The sequence below is a fragment of the Spermophilus citellus genome (genome assembly GCF_964194105.1).
Source record: "Spermophilus citellus genome assembly, chromosome: 13".
Lineage (NCBI taxonomy): Eukaryota > Metazoa > Chordata > Mammalia > Rodentia > Sciuridae > Spermophilus > Spermophilus citellus.
This window is the reverse complement of record NC_138193.1, coordinates 58,973,591-58,994,884: the sequence shown is the minus strand read 5'-3', so window position 1 is coordinate 58,994,884 and position 21,294 is coordinate 58,973,591. Positions and strand designations below refer to the sequence as shown.

The 21,294-nt window shown below is 36.1% G+C and overlaps 1 protein-coding gene across 2 annotated transcripts in view; it reads left to right on the top strand.

The window, feature by feature from the left end:
• Window positions 1-21,294, top strand: part of PLEK (pleckstrin) — a 138,031-nt gene that overhangs the window by 3,612 nt on the left and 113,125 nt on the right. For both annotated transcript variants that reach the window (XM_081265357.1, XM_081265356.1), the window contains exon 2: window positions 11,320-11,401. The gene's annotated coding sequence lies outside the window, so the exon portion shown is untranslated. The remainder of the gene's footprint in view (window positions 1-11,319; window positions 11,402-21,294) is intronic.

Sequence of the window (21,294 nt, the reverse complement as noted above, 5' to 3'; positions counted from 1 at the left end):
TTCTAAATTCCATCTTGGAAACTCATTTCTCCATAGAAACCATTTCACGAAGAATCCTATAAACAATGGCCTTCCTAGAAAAGCCTGCCTAAATTATAATGTAACTGAAATTCTGTGTATTTGCTATTGAATGAACATAATAGTAGAAAACAATGCTCTTAAAAATATTTATCTTTATAAGTAAAAAACATATCCTAAGTACAGGATGGAATTTTTTCTTCATTGTAAGCATAACCACTTTTAAAATTTATGCAACTTTTCCAATTCCACAAAAGAATAGTATTGAATTTGTTCAAAATAAAACCTCTATCACTTTCTTAAGTGAAACATGAATTAGAACAAATTTTGTTGACTTTTGGTGTTGTTATTTTTGTGGTGCTGGGAATCAAACCCAGGGTCTTACATATGCCAGGCAAGCATTGAGCTATATCCCTAGCCCTTGTTTTGTCCAGTTTTTGAGACAGAATCTCACTATGTTGCCTAGGCTGTTCTCAAATTTGACAAAAATGGTCCTCCAGCCTCAAACTCCAGAGTAGCTGGAACTATAGGTGCCACCATACTGGGCAGGAAAGCTTTTAAATTAGGAAAACTTTTGGGGGAAAAAATAAATTGTGTAAGTTGTTTCTATATTAAACACTAGGCCCAAAAGAAAAGGGATTGGTGTGTGTGTGTGGGGGGGGGAGGCAGCAGTTCCTAAGATTTATTCCTAAACCTCTTACATCCACATCTAATGTGTGTTGGAGGGGGAAAAAAACAGTGTTTTTAAAGGCAGTTTGTTAACACTCTTTATATAATAAACTTTATCCTCTTTTGTGCTAATTATTTTTCCATAGGAGTATGTTACAACTGAGTAATTATCTGCATAAAGATGACTATTAAATTCATAAAATAGAGGCCAGAGAGCAGAGAAGCAATAGAACCAGGCCCCAAACAGAAAGAACTAAAAGTGGGCTACGAGGTAGCTCCATGACAAAGCACTTGCCTTGCAGTCGTGAAGCTTTCCCTAGGTTCAATTCCCAGTTTTAAAAGGAAAAAAGAAAAGCAAAAAAAAAAAAAAAAAAAAAAAAACCACCAAAAAAAGGAAGAACTAAAGGTAATGTCTCCATATAAGTGTAGTAAGGAGAAAGGAATAATAGAAAGGTGATGGGCTACCAGAAGTGCAGAAGACCGAGCAGTGAAGCCTGCAAGCTGAAGGAGAAGAGTTCAAGATCAAAGGGAACAGTGCTGCTGAGTGGTCAGTCCAACAGTGTGGTCAAAGAGGACCAAGTCAGATGCAGGTGTACAGGTGATTCTCAGTGTATGTCTATGTGTATCCATCAGGACATGAGATGATCTAGATCATCTTGAAGTTTTTCCTCTGAATTAGAAAACTCACTGTTTCTTTAGGCTCTTGTACATAAAAATAAATGCCAATATAAAAAGTCTGTGATTGCCAAGAAATAACCTGGTCACTTGGGCTTTGGGCATATTTCCATTTTACTAGTTTGCTAAGAGCACTTAACGTATACAGTTTACCTAAACATAACAGAAAATAAGATTTTAAAGTGAAACAGAAATATTATGGCACTGTCTATCATAGTTCTTGACTAATACTCATGTACTCAAAAATATCTGCAGGTATAACTCCACACATGAGATCATGTTCAAGGACAGAGAGAGGCACTGATTCTAATCTTACCTCCAGACCATTTCTATGTGAAATTTGGATAATTATTTGGTTCAAATCTAAGCTATTTTAAGATGGTAACCAATAGCAAGGCTGAAGACAAACTTGTTAAAGAATGTCTTCAGGGGGCTGGGGTTGTGTAGCTCAGTGGCAGTGCACTTGCCTCGCACATATGAGGCACTAGGCTGGATCCTCAGCATCACATAAAAATAAAATAAAGATATTGTGTCCATGTATAACCAGAAAAAAAAATTTTAAATCATCGGTACTTTTGCCACAATGCATACATTCTATATTAAAATGTATCTAATGTAGCTATTTCAAGATCAGTGCATTAGAGCTGGGGTTGTGGCTCAGTGGTAGAGTGCTTGTCTCGCATGTGTGAGGCACTGGTTTTGATCCTCGGCACCACATAAAAAGCAAATAAGAATTCATACCCCACTTGAATCAAATGTATGATATGTCAAGATCATTGTAATGTTTTGAGTAACTAATAAAAAAAAGTAAATAAAGGTATTGCATCCATCTACAACTAAAAAAAATTTAAAAAAATAAATGCAATAAACATAATGGAAAATTTTAAGTTCTTAAAATACTTGAGGAACTAAATAGAATTAATGGTTAATTGAATTTATAACTTGTACTTTGTTTTCACTAAATGTTCTGAAGTTTTGTTATAATCCAATTTCCACCTTTTATCCACGGCATTTGTAGATTTCAAGTAGCAATAAGAATACTATAGAGAAATTTTAAAATGGAAAGAGAAAAGACATCAAGGAAGGAATCTTTGTATCATTTCACAATGGTTCTTAGGAGATCTTTAATAAATAAAGTATTAGGATTTCAGTTGTATATAGTTTTATATAGACTATCTAAAAATAAAATTCCTAAGTGCTGAATCAGGATTTTATGCATGCGACATGCTGAATCAGTTCTTTCAAATGTGAGCATTTTTCACAGACTTTTCAAAGTAGATTGTGGCTCCCAAAGGGGAAAAGAGTAAGAATTCCCGACTCCTCCATTACTGGGAATCAAACTCATGTCCTGGTGCATGCTGGGCAGGTGCTGTACCACTGCAACTATGTCCCCAGCCAGCAGGCTATTCTTGAAAATAGAGGAAATGAGTAAACTAGAATATCCATTAATTTGGGGGGATTGAACCCAGGGGTGCTATACAAGAGCTATATTCCCAGCTTCCCCTCACCACCATCTCCTTTTCTTTTCTTTCTTTTTATTTTTTCTTTCTTCCTTTCTTCCTTTTTTCTTTGAGACAGAGTCATATTAAGTTGCAGAGGCTGGTCCCCAACCTGCTATCCTCCTGTCTTAGCCTCCCAAGTCACTGGCATTATAAGGCTATGCCAACCACACTCATATCTATTTATTAACTCTTTCTATATTTGAAAAGTTATATACTTCAGGATCAGGCTGACTTCTAGAAAGGGGAACATTTCATTGATTATAAGTCATATATACTAGGGCTTAATTTATTTTAGATAGTGGACTCCAGAAATCCCTGCTGAGTTCTCTTAGGAATAGAGAAGAAATGCCACTATAATGCCATTTAGTTGTGGGTAAACCATAACTGGAGAATAGTTTAGGATGGCATTTTCTAAGTGGCGTTATGGAGGGAATGGAGGACACCAAGGAACAATTAGTAACTTGTCTTTGACTGTCCTTTGCTCCCACTGTTTCCACTAGAAGGAACTACTCTGAACATTGCTATACTATTTTTGAGCAAGACTGTTCTCTCTTGCCCAACTCTGGACACTGAGTAATTGTTTAGTGACATAAATGAAATAGCTTAATTCTAAAGGATCCCTTGGGGAGGGGGTTAGTGGATCAATAACATGATTATTATAGAAAATATTTTAAATACAGAAAAGTACAAAGAAAGGAAAAATCATCTGTAATCATACTATCATAAGCATTGTTTACATTTGGATTATATACAATCTTATGTATATGCAGTTATTAATTGGGAACATAATGTTTTATTACTTTTCCATTTAATATTTAAGTGTTAATTCTGATGTATTTTGATATTCTTCAAGAATATTATTTTTTATGTTTTTATATATTCAATAATGTTAATTCCTGTCTTTTATTTATTTTAAAAATGAATTTTCATTTTTGTTGTTTTTAGGTTTTCCCTAATACAGACAATGATATATTAAACATCTTTGTAAATCTTTTTGCCATCTCTAATTTTTTTTAGGATATGTTTATAGTAATAGAATTATATATCCAAAGGATAAAAACATTTTGTTTGTTTTTTGAGATGGCCCAAGCTGGCCTTGAATTCCTGTGCTCAAGAGATCCCTTTCCATAGCAATTGAGACTTATAGGCCTGCACACTTGGTGGTAGCATTTTAAAACTGGGTGTGAGAGTGAGTTTTAAAAATACCTAATATATTCGGTCAAATTAACCTTCAGAAAGTTTGTGACATTGTACATTTTCACCAGCAGTGCCCATTTCCCACAGCTATGCACACTGTGTATTGATGTTTTTTCTAAATGTAGGTTTAAGTCTTTAAGCAACTGGAAACTCAACTTGCATTTTTAAATTTACTGGTTTATTGAACATTTTTCTTAAGTTTTGACCTTTTCATGTCTAAGAATGTATCCTTTTGACTTACCTGTTCATTGTCCACTTTTCTTGGGGATTTTTTTCTATAAGGATTTTTTTGTAGATGAAGGAAATGATCCCCCTGTCATGTATTAGGATGATTTCCTTGTTTGTTGATTGACTTTTGATTCTGTTTTGGCATTTAAAATTTTTCTATTCTGTATACAGGAGAAAATGCAAATGTGGATGACACTAAAGAGTCATATTCTTAACATAAATATTCCCCTAAGAATATTTATTTAAGGTCTTTTGTTTCTATTAATCCATCTTGCCTATGCTGAGCATTGCATGTATATCCACTGGCTAGATTTGAAGACAATATATCTAGTAAATTACCAACAATTTTTTTACTTACAGAGTATGGGTTAAATAAGGCTGTCCCAACATTGGCTAGTTACTGCTGAAGAGACAATCCTATTCATTCAAAATTTCAGTCTGACCTTAAAAATAAGCAGAACTGATTTATCAGTTACTTCTTAAATGAAGAGGCAAATAACCTATGCAAATACTACAATAAGGCCACATACTGAACTACCCATACAATTAAAAAATGAAATCTTCGAGGGTTGAAAATACATCTGAAGGTTTTTAAAAAATGTCTTATAATGCTGGGTGTGATGGCTCACGCCTGTAATTCCAGGTGCTCAGGAGGCTGAAGCAGGAGGATTTCAAGTTCAAGGCCAGCTTCAACAAATTAGCAAGACCCTATCTCAAAATTCAAAAATTAAAAAGGCTGGGAATGCAGTTCAGTGATTAAGTACCCTGGGTTCAATCCCTGATACCAAAAAAAAAATAGTCTTATGATCTAGGGGGGGTCAGCTATGTTTAATATTTGATTATAATCTGTACCTATTGTTTATATAGCCCATCTATTTATATGGTATAAATATTCTATATGTGACACACAGTGGTTGACAGTGTTTCTCTAGCCAAGCACACATAGCACTCTCAAAATTATGTAAAATTTTGTATCATTTTGCTCTCTTTATGGTACCTACATAAAGTAAAAGACAGACCTTTAAACCAGCCTACATTGTTACTTTTTGCCATGTTCTATGAGATTAAAACAATTTTGCTTTGACAAAAGTAACATCAAAACTAGATACAGTTACAAGCCTTGTTTCCATTCTAGTCATTTAATTCTCATTCTGTTTTCCTAGTGGAATAGGTTCTTATTTGTGCAATATTCTTAATTAGAAATATCTTCTATATAGAAAAAGAATTGACTGATTAAATCATTACTTTTTATATAGTGATTTCAACTATCTTAGAAATTTGTTTTTTCAGGGTCAAATTGTAAGCAAGTTTAAAATATTGACTAGTATATGCTCTATAATGTTATTCTTTCAGAAAATATAAGAGTAACTATAATGGCATATTTTGAAGAAATGAATTAGTAGAAATAAATATATACAATATAATGTTGTAAACTGTGAATTTAGTAGATCAGCCATACCTGTTTATTCATTATTGTATTGCTAAAATTAATTGATACACTTTGTAAAATGTGCTCTTTAAAACAATTTATAAATGTGTATAAGATATACAAAATTATGAAATTTTAAATAGAACTTATTTCTGCATAAATGGCAAATTACATTCTCAAAGTCACAACCGGATATTACAGTGCAGATATATTTTATGCATTTTGACAGAATGAGGAAATTGATTGTAATCTCTAAGAAAATAATTTATATAAAAATGAGCAAAGTTGAAATGTTTGCTAAGTAGTTTTCTCCAGTGAATTCTATATGTTCTATAATTTTAAAGAGCATGTTCAAATCATAATACATGTGTGTACACACGTACACAAAATGATTTTCAATTATTATGCATTTCATTTTATTCTCTAAATGATATAGGATCCTGCTGTTCTGTAACTGTTTCTCTCACCAACTCATGTGCTCTTGTGACACATTTGACTTGGAGAGCTCTGGTAACAATGGTTCAAGACACCTAAACCCAAACTTAAGACTATTTTTTAAAAGTCAATCCTTCCATTAAGAACAGGTCCAGAAGTTCATATAATAGCTACAATGGCATGTCCATTAGCCTGTCAGACAGCAAGCCCAGATGCTGAGATGAGAAAAAAAGCAATGGTCCAACTTCTCTAACTTTGCGTAAACACTTATGGAGACATTTGGAGACATTCATGACCACAAACTTACCCACATTTTCTCATTTGGAATGTCTTGAGCTATATATAGAAATAGCAGAAATACACTCTTCTCTATTGTTTCCTAAACCAGTGTTTTTATTTATTAGATAATAATATATAACACTAAACATTTTTAAAATTACAGTTTTGTTTATATAGTAAATGTGTTTCCAAGATACATAGGAAGCAGATATGTGAAGTAAGAAAATTGATTTTTAACTATCTTTTTTGTTTGTTTGTTTGAACTACAACTGTGGTTTATGATTCCATTGCCTGAATATGTAGCACTCCATAAATACCATTTTATGATTATACTTCATGTTTAGAGTTTATAATTACATATATAATATAAGGCACTAAAATGAAAATCTGAGAATAAGACATTAATATGAAAATCTGAGAATTTTTTTTAATATTTATTTTTTTTTAGTTGTAGTCAGACACAATACCTTTGTTTTATTTATTTATTTTTATGTGGTGCTGAGGATCGAACCCAGGGCCCTGTGTGTGCTAGGCAAGCGCTCTACCACTGAGCCACAATCCCAGTCCCTGAGAAATGTTTTTTTTTTTTTTAATTAATTTTTGTTTCTCAAATCTCTAGTTTTACAAGTTTAGTTGTAAATCTTTTAACAAGCTCCATGGAGTACATTACAGAGACTGAAGCAGTAAGCAGTTAATAAGTGCAAGAACCTGAAAGAAAAAGAAATACAAGAAAACATAGAAGAGGAAGATGGAAAGAGATTTTTTGGTTTGGTGGTGTTGTTGTTGTTGGCTTTTTTGTGTATGTTTTTGGTTTGTTTGTTTTTGTGTTTTCTTTTTTGTACTGGGGATTGAATCCAGGGGTGCTCTACCACTGAGTTACTGAGGTACATTCCTGTTTTGAGATAGGGTGGAGTTCCACAGTAGAGAGCTTGCCTAGCATGCTTGAGGCCCTGGATTGAATCCCCCAGCATGGCAAAAAGCAAAGCAAACAAAGAAAACAAATGGTTTTTAAATTTGAAACTCTGCCTTGGTGTCAGAAAAATGAATTTCTATTTTGATTTGCATGTTTAAAAATGAACAAATGTTTGCTTTTTAAATGGCCTGCATTTTTCAAAAGAGATACGTTGTGCCTATGGTGCTGTGTCTCCTATTTGTGGGTTGGACAGAGCACTTTAGATGCCCTGCCATAGTCACACAATTAAGAATGTGATAGTTGGAGGATGACAGATGTGTAATTAAGGAGAAGTGATTAATTCTTCTGAATATAAAACTGAGCTCAATATGCTTATCTTATTTTGTCATTCTAAAAATGTATTAAACCTAAGTTAATTAAGAATGTTAAGAACAGAGTGCTTGGTGGGTCATGGTGGCGGGTGCCTATAATCCCAGCAGGTCTAGAGGCTGAAGCAGGAGGATCACGAGTCCAAAGCCAGCCTCAGCAAAAGCGAGGCCCTAAGCAACTCAGGGAGACCCTCTCTCTAAATCAAATACAAAATAGGGCTGGGGATGTGGCTCAGTGGTCAAGTGCCCCTGAATTCAATCCCCAGTACCCGTCCCCCACTCCACAAAAAAGAGAGAGAGAGAGAGAGTGCTCACAGGGGCTGGAGGAAGATCACTCCTAAGTTCGTTTTAAATCTTGATTTGGTGTCTTAACGTCCATTCTTAAATCTGACTTCTAGTCTTCAGCTTTTTCAAATGTGTTTCAAGTCCACTAGTTGGCTAATTAGACTTACAAAATGAAAAGGAATGTCCCTATGGAAGGATTTCTTGGTGAAGCAGCCTGAAATCTGATAATGTGTTTTACTAATATGGAGGTAGGTGAATTCAATCCATGCATTTTTAAGTTTCATTCTGTGTTTTGCTCTGTATTTTTTTTTTCAGGTCTTTCAGGGGATCAAACTTGAACTTCCCCCTTTTTCTTCTACCATGTGGACAGAGCAATCACAACAAATTTTGGGGTCCCAGCACCTTAGTAGTACATGAATACTGTTAATGGGAACTTGAATTTAAAATAACTTTTTTTTTGAAAAAGAGTAGAAATAGAAAACATGCCTCAGAGAATCACAATCCATGTCTGGGATGCATTTTTATCATCTCTAAAATAAAGGACTTAAAATAGATGAAGGCCCAGCATCATCCCTCCCAGCTCCAAAGGTTTATGCTCTTATTGTTTCTCAAAGACCTATGAAACTTGCCAGGGCAAAAGCAGGCAAGTGTGTACCCTCTGGGAGGAACTCAGAGGTTTTTGTTACTTTCAGCAACCATTTCAATTGAGAACCTCATTTTATTCTGCTGGCTATAGAACAGAGGCCTGCCACTTTCATTTCCAATCTGAATCACTTGGATCAATGCCAGAGAGAATAGAGCCTTCTTGTTCAAGATATGCACATAAAAATAATATTTAAAAAGAAAACTATAAGGGCTGGGGATGTGGCTCAAGCGGTAGCGCGCTCGCCTGGCATGCGTGTGGCCCCGGTTCGATCCTCAGCACCACATACAAAGATGTTGTGTCTGCCGATAACTAAAAAAAAAATAAATATTAAAAATTCTCTCTCTCTCTCCCTCTCTCTCTCTCACTCTCTCTTTAAAAAAAAAGAAAACTACAAAATATACTAACATAAAAAAAAAGCTCAAAAGCTCTTAGAGCAAAATATTTAAAGGGGGGAATGTTAACCCTTTATAAAAGGATCATGGGATAGCCTTTAATTACATATCACTTATATTCCTGGGAATAAGAAAAACCTTAAAAGACTGGATCATAGAAAGCTTTTGCAATTTAAAGAAACCCTTTTTTTCTGCACTGATGTAGCTAATAGAAAACTAATTGGAACTTTACTTTCTTTTTTTTAAGATTTATTTATTTATTTTCAGTTGTAGCTGGACACAATACCTTTATTTTATTTATGTGGTGCTGAGGATCGAACCCAGCACCTCGTGCATGCTAGGCGAGCGCTCTACCAATGAGCCATGACGCCAGCCCACTTTCTTTTCTTTTTAAGAAGAAAAGCCACTAGAGATTAGACTCTAATGTTGTAAATGATTCCTTGTCATAGGAATAATTTACGATGCTCAGATGGGTGAAGAGATAGGGGTCCAAGGGGAAGGAAATGGTTTGAAAATATTTAGAAATAAAAATCTTCCTAATCTGAATCTAGCTTTTCTATGGTAGAATTAGATGTGTTTTAATTCTAGGTGACTGATTAAGTTTAATCATCAATATTAAAATCGTCTCATTTGTCAGCCAAGTTATAACTGGAGCACACCAGCAAAAGGTAGCACTAGAATTAACACACACACTGGAATGTTAACTCACCCACATTCTGCCTACTATCCCCATTCTCCTCCCGAACTACACCCCCATGTGTCTTTTGCATGCAGAGTTCTCTTTAAAGCCAGTGAGAGTTTCTTGCGTGGGAAATCAAAGCTACCTTATATAAAAGCATATGGTTAGGAGTCCAGAGGACATTGAAAAATACTATATACTTGTAGTCTCCCTGGGGGGTGCTATCCAACAATGAGACCCTTCAATTTTGCATTTCTTATGCCTACGCTGTTTAAATTGGTGGCCTCAGTGCTATAGCACCAGGGTTTGTTTTTACATTTAGTTCCCTTGGATTTTTTTTTATTAATCTACTTACACACACACACACACACACACACACACACACACACACACACACACGCAAAATAGGGAAAGAAGGCAGGGGGCGAGGAAAGAATAAATCATTATGCAGCTCTCAACCTCCACAGGAAAATAGCAGTACAAACCCACAGATCCAGAAGTGTCAAGTAATGGGGATGTTTGTTTACAAGTCACAGATTCAATTACATAACTAGATCAGTTAGGGGACTCTAGTGAGTGTATCATGGGTGGGAAAACCTTTGCTTTTGAGTTACTCAACAGACTTCATCTCTGAAATAGGTTCATACAGAATGTTTACTTGTTTTTACTTTATTAATTTTTTTTTAGTTTTGTTGTACAAAAACAAAAAGTACAGTGTTTCCATGTAGAATAGCCTCTCATTCTTTATTATTAAAAATATTAGATTGCCTTAAAACACATTCTCTTCATGAGAGTTGTTAAACCAACAGCATGCACTTATAAGGAAAATTGGAATAGCTTTTTATTTGCCAGCCTAGAATTCCTGTCTGATTTCACAGGGGAAAATGTGTTATATGACTAAGGGATCAGTCCTAACTCTCCTCCATTCTTCACCTTATAACTTCTTTTATTGGTGGTTTATTTTTTTATTTAAGTTTTATGACTACGTAATGTTTAGAAAATGAAAACCTCTAAAAATATTTCCACATTGTGCTGGGGGTGATGGTGCATGCCTGTAACTCCAGTAACTTGGGAGGCTGAGACAGGAGGATTGCAAGTTCAAGACCAGCCTCAGCAATTTAGAGAAGCCCTAAGCAATTTAGTGAGACCCTGTCTCAAAATAAAAATTAGAAAGGACTGGGGATGTTGCTCAGTGGCTAAATGCCTCTGGGTTCAAAATAAAACAAAACTTTCCATGTAAATAAAAATTTCTTAGATCTGAGATAGTATAAAAATTCAACTCTAAAGAAAAAAGTTAAAAAATCAAATAAGTCATTACATTGGACTATAGTAAACTTCATAAGTAGTTACTTTCAACAAAACTCTTAAAATGGTTTTATGATCTTTTTAATCCTTACACTTATAATTAATCTTTAAAAATATTTTTCCCTGAAAATTTATAGCCAGATTTCATTGCTACATTGGTAAGAATGGGAATTAATTCTGAAAGATTATAAGTAACCAACTTTTTTTTTGGGGGGGGGGTACTGGGATTGAACCTAGGAGTACTTAATCACTGGATCATATTCCTAGTTTTTTTAATTTTTAATTTTTTTAAATTTTAGACAAGATCTCACTAAATTGCTGCATATGGCCTGGAACTTGTGATCCTCCTGTCTCCAGGTTTTGAAGTTGCTGGGATTACAGGTCTGTGCCACCATCCCCAGCTAATTAACCAACTTCTGATAGCAAATTACACTAAAACTATGGTTTCAAAGTCAGAACATTCATATAACATTGTTTTTCTTTCTCATCTCTCTAACTTGTTATTCAATTGGGTCAGTTTAGTGTTATATGCTATTCCCTAGAGGAAAATCCTAAGGGAATTATTATAGAAGAATATGTTTTTCACCAGGCAGACAAAAGCACTGAGTTAGGTCCCTCAGGGAACCTTCTGAGGGTGTTCTGTTAATGGTGCAGGGCTAGGAGGGAGCTTCCCAGGGCTGAGACACAGTACCCAGAGGGCTGCTCAGCTCTTCTTTCTAGTAGACATTGAGGACAGGTATTAAGTCCAAATTAATCTGGCAAGAAATGGCTTGTTTGGTTTTTTGTTTGTTTAAATTCAAGTCTTGGCATAGAGCATGATATTTCGTGGCCTATGTCCTACTCAAGTTAAAGATGGGACTGAAATGATTTATTGTCTAGAGACAAGAATAGTGCAAGCAACTACAATAAATGATCTGGAAGAATAGTTAAGTAGATTGTGTGTTCCCAATGCAGCAATATCATAGTGCCTCTGTGGTAGGATTTTGATATTTACCATGTGGTGAAGTTGGTTAAGGTCCTTCCATCCATTGAATTGTCACTGAATATTAGGCAGAGGAAAATGAGTCAAAGGACAAGGGTAGATATCTACTACAGATGGATTTCTCTCAACTTCTATTCAAATTCTTGGTTCTTAGAGATTTTAATGCCATGTTGTTTCAATAATAGGTGATAAAGATGAATTATACAATTTATGTGGAGGTTAATTACATGAACAAGATTTTACACATCTGTAAATGTGCAAAACAATGATAGTGTACAGAGATGCCTACTTTGTCTGCTACCCAAAGGCATAAAAAAACATCATATAAAATGATAATCACAATTATAATATTTTATCCATGATGCCTTAATTTAAATATTGAGCCTAAACTTTCAAAGCACTGTTAAGTACATAAGCTAATTTATACATAATCAGAGTTCTTTATTACACAAAGTACAATACTCTGAGGTGTGAAATGGGAATGATACATACTTGTCTTTTTATAGGATGAAAGAGGAGTGGATTTTAGACAGTTTAAAATATAAGTGTTCTTCATTGCTGTATGTATGCTATACTTCCATACAAAGTTTAAAAGTCTCTGGAAATATTACATGGGTATTAATTTGGTATAAAAATCACTAAAAATGAGTGTGTCAGTTCTTAAGAAAGGACATGTGGGTTTTTTTTAATATTTATTTTTCAGTTGTAGTTGGACACAATACCTTTATTTTATTTATTTATTTTTATGTGGTGCTGAGGATTCGAACCCGGGGCCTCTCACATGCTAGGTGACCACTCTACCACTGAGCCACAACCCCAACCCCATATTCCTTTTTTTAAAAAAAAAAATAAAAATGATAGAGATGTCTTTAAAGAGTGATTTTTATCTATCTATCCTTCAAAATGATTCTGATGATTTGTGGGTGGTCTTAAACTCTGGAGATATAACTGAGGTTTTATTAGGATACCTTGCATTAGTTTTTTTTTTTTTTTTAAAGAGAGAGTGAGAGAGGAGAGAGAGAGAGAGAGAATTTTTAATATTTATTTTTTAGTTCTCGGTGGACACAACATCTTTGTTGGTATGTGGTGCTGAGGATCGAACCCGGGCCGCACGAATGCCAGGCGAGCGTGCTACCGCTTGAGCCACATCCCCAGCCCAGATATCCCCAGATAGACAGAATAGGGACAAAGGAGAGAGTACATTTCTACCCAGACAGCGTGGTTTCTGGTGTCACTTCTTGGTGATCTGTTTGAGATGATGCAAAGGGAATGAATGAGGCTGAGGCAAAATGATTACAAGTTTAAGGCCCAGACTGGGCCTTAAATTTGTAATCATTAAGTGACCCTGTTAAAATAAAAAATAGAAAGGACTGAGGATGTAGCTCAGTAGTGAAATGCTTGCCTAGCTAGTATGAAGCCCTGGATTTGATCCCCAGTATCACAAAGAGGTGGGGGATATGAATGAGCTGTGGGGTTTAATTCTCTGCTCTGTTTCTTCATCTCACTGAACCTTGGTTTCCTCATCTATAAAGGAGAAGGTTGCTTTGCGAAGTAGGTGCTGAATACTATTATTGCAGCAGGAGAGAACCACAAAATAACACCTTGGGTCTAAGTATTAGAATTATGTAATTGTAAAATAGATGAACTGATTTCCTTTCAATTGTAAGTAGTTTTAAACACCACCATAGATGGTAAGGCTAAGCCATTAAAGTGGCTTTTATAAAACTTTTTTCCTTTGGTTTTTATCAACTATAAATTAAATCTATTCATAGTTTGAAGCTGAGGAAGTAAGCTCTTGTGACCTGCAAACATTTTAACCCCAGGAAAATGATTATTCCTAGAAAAGCCAAAATGTTTTACACTCAGTCCTCCTGTTTAAAGTCTAAAGATGTAATATATATATAAATATATATATGTATATATATATAATATATACATTTTTATATATACATATGTACATTTTTTCCTCAGTTGAAAAATCAAGAATTGTTTTCAAAACCTTAAACAAAGATCAATATAAATTACATAAGTCATATATTGCCTGAGGACCTTAATGGAGCATATAATAAATACTAATTAACTTTAGCAACACCCTTGTGGTAAAAATGTTATTACTCTACCTCCCCTTTAAACAGTCAGGGAGACAAAGATTATATGAGACCAAGCAATTCACTGGGATGTGTGGAAGAAGTTGCTAAACCAGAAAAGAGAACCCAGGAGGTTGGAATCTGAACCCCATGTGCTTACATTTTAAGATATCTCATTATGCATATCATCTCTACTTTTCTTTACATTGATATATCTGAAGTAGGGAATAGAGTATATATACTACTGAGAATCACCCCCAACCTCAAAAATTAGCTACTCATTTTCCAAGACCCATAATTACAAATTACTTATTCATAATACAAACACTTCAGTAGTTTAGATCTGAGTTTATTTAGTAAGCTTCAAATTGTTCCTACATTTGGATTAGAAATGGAATTTAATAAGAAAATGAGGACTAAGAACAACAATGAAAATAAAACAAAGTTCTTTAAGCAGATAAGTGATTTACTTGTTCATTGTTTTTATAAACACATGCTGTTTATTATTATTATTAGTGTGTGTATGTGGTACTGGGGATTAAATCCAGGGATTAAATCAACGATGGTAGGCAAGTGCTCTATCACTGAGCTACACCCCAGCCCCAACTTTTATACTTTTGTCCCCACAGTTTTTAACTCATAAGGTAACCCAGGAATTGCATTTTGATCTCCTACCCTGTCTCAACCCCTTTGTGTATAGAGACCACTCAATAAAGACATTGTCAGAAACACAATAGTTCTCCCAGTTGTAGATGGACCAGTAATGAGCATAAGGTGATGTAAAATGGATAACACGACCTATAAACTAGATTGTTTACTAAAGCATTCACTTAATATAGTATATTTACTCATTTAACCAAGTAATTTGTAATTTAAACAATCCTAGAAATGAAACTGAGGGGCCTGTGTTGACTTTAACTAGTTAGCTTTGGTAAATAAACACCAGTGCTATTTCTATTTTAAAAATAAACATTTAACAACTGGGGTATGATTTATGATTTAAAAAAAAAACAAAGATATTGACTGTGTCAAGAACCTGCATAACTTACATCTGTCCACATTTTATTTTACCAGAAATCACTTCTCCTAGACAAGAAGAAATGTTAGAGGCTGCTTGTTTACCAGTATTTGGTAGTATGAAAAATGGAACTCATCACCATTTGCTAGGGTTTTTTCTCCCCCCCAAAAAGGCAATATTGGTTTATTAAGCACTCACGTATGTCCTTTTCTCTCACAATTTTGGAGTTGTAATGCATAAAATAATACCTTGAAATTGTTGATTATAATACAGAAAACCAGAATTGAATTTGGTTTTATGAGATAGGTTTCAACTTTGAGGTACTGCAGTGCACTTCTGAAAATGAGCTTTGCAAGTGTTTTTCCACTAGAATATTTATGGATATAGTAATTTAGGCAGTCATTCCCTAGAGTAGATTATGACAAGCTCATAGCTGAAAGATAAGAATAAAACATAAAGTTTCCAGTTGCAAGTAGAGAAAGACATTTTATATTTTATACACACACATACTTTTTTTTTAAAGAACCACTTTCTTTTCTAATATCATTGGCACTAAGTTAAAACAATCCACACATTTGGAAAACTGTCTTTATGACTATTTCTGATAGACCACATTCTTTCCTGTTTCTAGGTTAAAGTTAAATAACTCCGAGACTTTTAGTTTCTCAAACAAGATAAAACCAGTCGAACTGCTTTTTATTATTTCCTGAGCCAGGAACTGAGGCCAACACTATTGAAGAGGTAACCACAAATTGACTTTTTGTGTTTTGTAGGTAAATATTAGCAAATAAAGGGGAGTTGTTGATGTCCTTACAAGTAATTTCAGAAGAAATGAAAGAGTCTTCATATTACTATTAATCATATTATTTCCCACTGCTTTTTCTGGGGAAGAATTTACAAATGTCAGTAAAACATCCATGTACACACACTTTTTTTTATGGTGCTCAGGATCAAACCTGGGGTCTCAGGCTAAGCAAGTGCTTTATCATTGAACTATAGCTCCACCCCCAGTAAAGTCCTTCATATGTAGAAATAATGGTGTTTTAAAACATGCTAAAATGTCATTGCTGCTACTGACAGCTATCTCTGCAACAGGACTAACATCGTTAAAATACATTTTAAGAGTATTGGCAGATTAGTATTCCTACGATCATCACATTTTAAAGACCTTTCTAAATCGTGAGTTGCATGAAGTAAAGAACCAAAGAAAAAAATTAGGCGAGGTTGTTTCATTCAGCTGTGTGTTTTCCCTCTGGGGCCTATTAAGTACTATACAAACAAGGCTGCCTCTTGGTCTGGCTGATTTGGCCTTGGTACACACCTCTCAGGCAAGTGGAGCCAATCCTCCAGAACACTCTGTCTGGTCTTGAACAGCTTGTTATTCATATTTCAGGCCTCTTTTTTTCACACCTGTTTTTCATTTCATGATGTCATCAGAGCATCTGATACTGATCAACAGAAGGTAGGCTAGGATTCGAGTATTCAGACAAGGACATGCTGGGGCTATATGCAAGCTTTTCAGAGTAGAATAGTGGTACAGGGTGTGTTTTACTGGCACAAATTGTTTAACATCTGAGCAGAAAAAAAAAATGTGTTCAGAAATGTCTCTTTACCTCCCTCTCAGGGTTACAGTGGCTTTCCAGGCCAAGCATTGAACAAAGAAGAAAGGAACCCATTTTTAATAGCGATGGACAAATGCAGAAGCAACATGTGTTGGCATTTCATCATGTGGAGTCTTATTCAGGTCGTTTATCCTAACACAGAGCAGGATGATTCCAAGAAGCAAAAATGTGTTTACTTTGGCCTCATGAAATTCATGCTTGGGCAAATCTTAGGGGTATAGAATCTTCTGCACATTCATGCATAACACCCATTACTGTTAATAGGAGATAACCAGATACATAGAATAGAAAATATGCCCTTTAGAATTGAACTTGGACCTTAGGGATGAAAATATCTCCCTCGCTAATAGCTGATGGGAATTATACAGTCTCGAATTTACTCCCTGCTGACCTGACATCAATGAATTTGGAGAAGCAAAGCCAGGTTCATCCAGGGATAGCAGAGGAAAAAAAAATGTTTTGAAAAAAAAAAAGGTGATTATAAATCTGTCTTTTAAATTAAGTCACAAAAGTCCCTGCCTAATTATATCATAAAAACAAGTTCCAGCTCAAAATTCCAAGGAAAGAGAAGCTGCAACAGATTTGTTTACTACTTTTGACCAATCACTCTTGATTAATTTTTCTTAAAACCATAAATTTAACTCCTTTAATAAAAGAAGACTCATCTAATAAAATAAAATAATTTGGAGATTAATTTACATTTAATTTTAAGGAAAACAGTAAAAATAATTTTTTTTAAAGAGAGAGTGAGAGAGGTGGAGAGAGAGAGAGAGAGAGAGAATTTTTAATATTTATTTTTTAGTTCTCGGCGGATACAACATCTTTGTTTGTATGTGGTGCTGAGGATCGAACCCGGGCCTCACGCATGCCAGGTGAGCACGCTACCGCTTGAGCCACATCCCCAGCCCTGTAAAAATAATTTTGATCCACAGAAAAACACAAACTTTGACTCATATACAATCAATGATCTTCTTGACCCCCAAAGTGAACAAAGAACCAGCCAATCACTGAAGCAACATGGTATTGAGAAATTGCAGTGAGTAAATAACCAGGTATGATGGCACGTGCCTATAATCCTAGTGACTCAGAAGGCTGAGACAGGAGGATTGCAATTTATAGTCCAGCCTCAGCAATTTAACAAGGCCCTAAGCAACTTAGGAAGACCCTAAGTTGAAAAGTGAAAATTAAAAGGACTGGGGATGTGGCTCAGTGATAAATCACTCCTGAATTCAATCCCCAGTGCTAAAAAAAAAAAAAAAAAAAAAAAATTATTATGAGTGAAACATTATGGGAAGTGCTGAAGGGAGACAAAAAGCATAATTCTTTCATTTAAAGAAACTTAGGGCTAAACCTGAATGTCAGTCCAAAGCATATGGATAGTTTTCCATGCACTTTCTTGCTTTGACCTTGTCTCTCTCCTTTTAATAGGATTGTGAACAAAAGGGTAAGGAGGAGAAAAAGGCAAGGTCCCCAGTAGTCTATTGATTGGTGTGTGTGTGTGTGTGTGTGTGTGTGTGTGTGTGTGAGAGAGAGAGAGAGAGAGAGAGAGAGAGAGAGAGAGAGAGAGAGAGGTGGGAGGGAGAGGGAGAGAGAAGGAGAGAGAGGAACTGAGCAATCAAACTATCTTAAAAAGACAAGTTTTTAAATAGGTAAATCTGAGCTGTTCATCTCAACCTTTCCAAGTCTCTGTCTTTGCATCTGTGATATGGGAGCAATGATTCTACTTTACAGTATGGTTATTTTATCAAATAAGATAGCATGTCTAAAGTACTTAGCATGGGACTTGATAAATAGGAAGAGTTTAAATACACAGTAGTCTTCATTAACATTAATGATGGATAGTAGCTAATATCTATTTAATATCTAGTATGCCTTTCATGGAATATTCCCTGACTATTGAATTTGCTAGTGTCTCAACTCTCCAGGCAAAGAGTAAGAATTATAACTCTATGAGAAATTGGTTGATCTCTTCTGCGGTTTGTTCCAAGGACTAACTCAGCAAACTACCCAGACTGGCAGTGTGGGGTAGAGGATGGGGTGGAGTAGAGGGTGAAGAATCATGCCTGTTCAGAGAGAATTAAGGCCAGCAGCATGCCTTTGCCAAGTCAGAGCTACCGCAGACATCCCTCAGCTTTGCACTCTATGGGACTTAGTAGCTTTATTTGGGCCAGGCTGGGCTTGTGGATAATCCTAAAGAGAGTTAAGCTAACTCCAGCATTGGGACTCTCAGGCGCTTAGTTTTGTAATGAAGCTTTGTTTTGGAACAAAGGACAGCACAATATCTAGCTCAGTCCAATCAATGACATAAGAGGAGATAAGTTCTGCTTAAAAGGAGGAAATCCAGAAATGAAATCACAAAATCTACGTTATACAGGGTGCGTGCAGAAAGACACCTCTGTGTCTTACCCATGTCAGTTGAGGTGATGGAAGACTTAACACTTTAAGAGAATTAAGGGTGAGTTGTTGAGAAAAGGCTTGAGTCCTGGAATTGGGGAAGCTCAGGTAAAGGTGCCATCACAGCAAAAAGTTCAATTATGTTTGTGCATCTGATGAAGATATGACTTGGGAAAATAACTTTAAGATGAAGAGTTTGGAGTTAGCCTAGATATATGTGAACCAATCCGGGAAAATTTATATTGATGCAGATTTTTATAATTGTAATTTTTAAAAATACAAATTAAATAGAAAATCCTGCATTTTATATCTAAGGGGAAAGAAAAGGAAAGTCATGGGGACCTTGACCCCTAAGCTCTGAGGACATGTGCTAATGATAATTGGCAAAGGCATGTGTTTCACTCTGTAAAATTTAGAAGTTGAACCCACATGTAGGTGTCTAAAGTTGGTCGCAGATGCAGGTATCCCAGATCAAGAGGAAGCTTGAAGGCCATCCAGTCTATCCTGCCACTAGTACCACCTAGTGGTCGCCAAGAAGATATGTAAGCATCTTTCTAAAAATCACTTCAAAAAATTGTAAAAGCCATAGATCAATACAATAAAACTCCTTGTTATACCAAGGGTGGTGGTGCATGCGTGTAATCCCAGTAACTCAGGAGGCTGAGGCAGTAGGATTGCAAGTTCCAGGCCAGTCTCGGTAATGTAGCAAGGCCCTAAGCAACCCTGTCTCCAAATTAAAAGCAAAAAGGACTGGAGATGTATCTCAGTGGCATAGCATCCTTGAGTTCAATCCCCAGTACCACAACACAAAACAAAACAGAAACCTCATTGTTAAAAACAATTGAAAAATGCATAAGAATTCAGAGCAAATTGTCAAGGGTTCTTCCTTATTAACAGTAACCCTGCCTTTCTGACGTAGTTCACCCAGTTTCAACCTTCCTCCCCTCTCTCTTTCTCTCTGCACTTAGCTTGTAAAAACATAAATGGACTCAAACCACATACCATGGGGTGATTTTCTGCACTTAACAGATATCTTTAAACCTATTTCCCGGCACAGGAAAACATGCTATTGAGCTCAGACACTAGGATTTGTCCACGACTGTTAGGCCTGCTTTCATATTCTGAGCTGGAAGAGTTACATGGATGTTAATGCCTTCCCCTGGATGAGGTTCTCAGCTCTAACTGGCCATTACTGAAGGGAAAGCGAGGAATAAGAGACAAGTAAGCAAGAAATGAAAGATGGAGACCAGGCAGAGATACACACAGTTTATTTGTCAGAGCTGACAAATAAAGGCTGTCTCTCTGAAGGAGAGAGAGGTCCCAAGATGTTTAGGTGTGGAGCTTTTGTAGGGCAGGGGCTTGGAGTTGTAGCTGTGGCGCTGTGGGATAGGCTCCAGTGCCTGTGTTTAGAGCGAGGCAGGTGGGAATAGCATGGATTGGCTTAGGTTGATGGCACCCTGGGGCTTTCCAGAGCAAAGGGATGGTGTCCTTCTGGGATTGGCTAGGGTTATGGTACCATGGGGTAGGTCACTAATGGAGGTGGGGGGAGCTTGGGTAAGAGGAAGTACAGGAAAGTGAAACTTCTAAGGTGGCTACTTATAAGGTGGCCACTCACAAGGTGGCGGTTAACATTTAAGATGGCTGTTCAGATGTTAAATCAAGACCCTACAATTACCACTTCCACTGCTGAATCCTTCCCGATCTTGGGCAGTTGTTCCTCCAGCCCTCTACCCTGCACCCTAAGCTAGCAATCTGTGGTCTGTCTCCATGCCTCCTCCTTTTCTCCAGTATTCTCAGTGTGCTGACCCTCTCACAGGCCTCTCTGTGGTTGTCACCATTTAACCTCCCCACCCTTCACCACTTCAGAAGCCTTCGAACTCATCTCCCTGCCTCCACATAGCCACCAGGAAGATTGCTTTACAACCAGATATCACTGGGTCATTTTATGCTTAAAAGAATCCCTCTAGCTTTTACTTTCTCTACAGCTAAAACTAAATTGCCTAATATGTATACAAGGCTCTTCAGAGGCCTCAGCCCACACCTCTTTTCTCCCCCACAACTTCCTAGGCTCCAGCCCCACAGAATCCCTTCCTCCAGAACGAATCATACACTTTCATATGCCAGCACCCCACAGGAACTTCTCTAGGCCTGAGATATGCATTCTTGCTTGT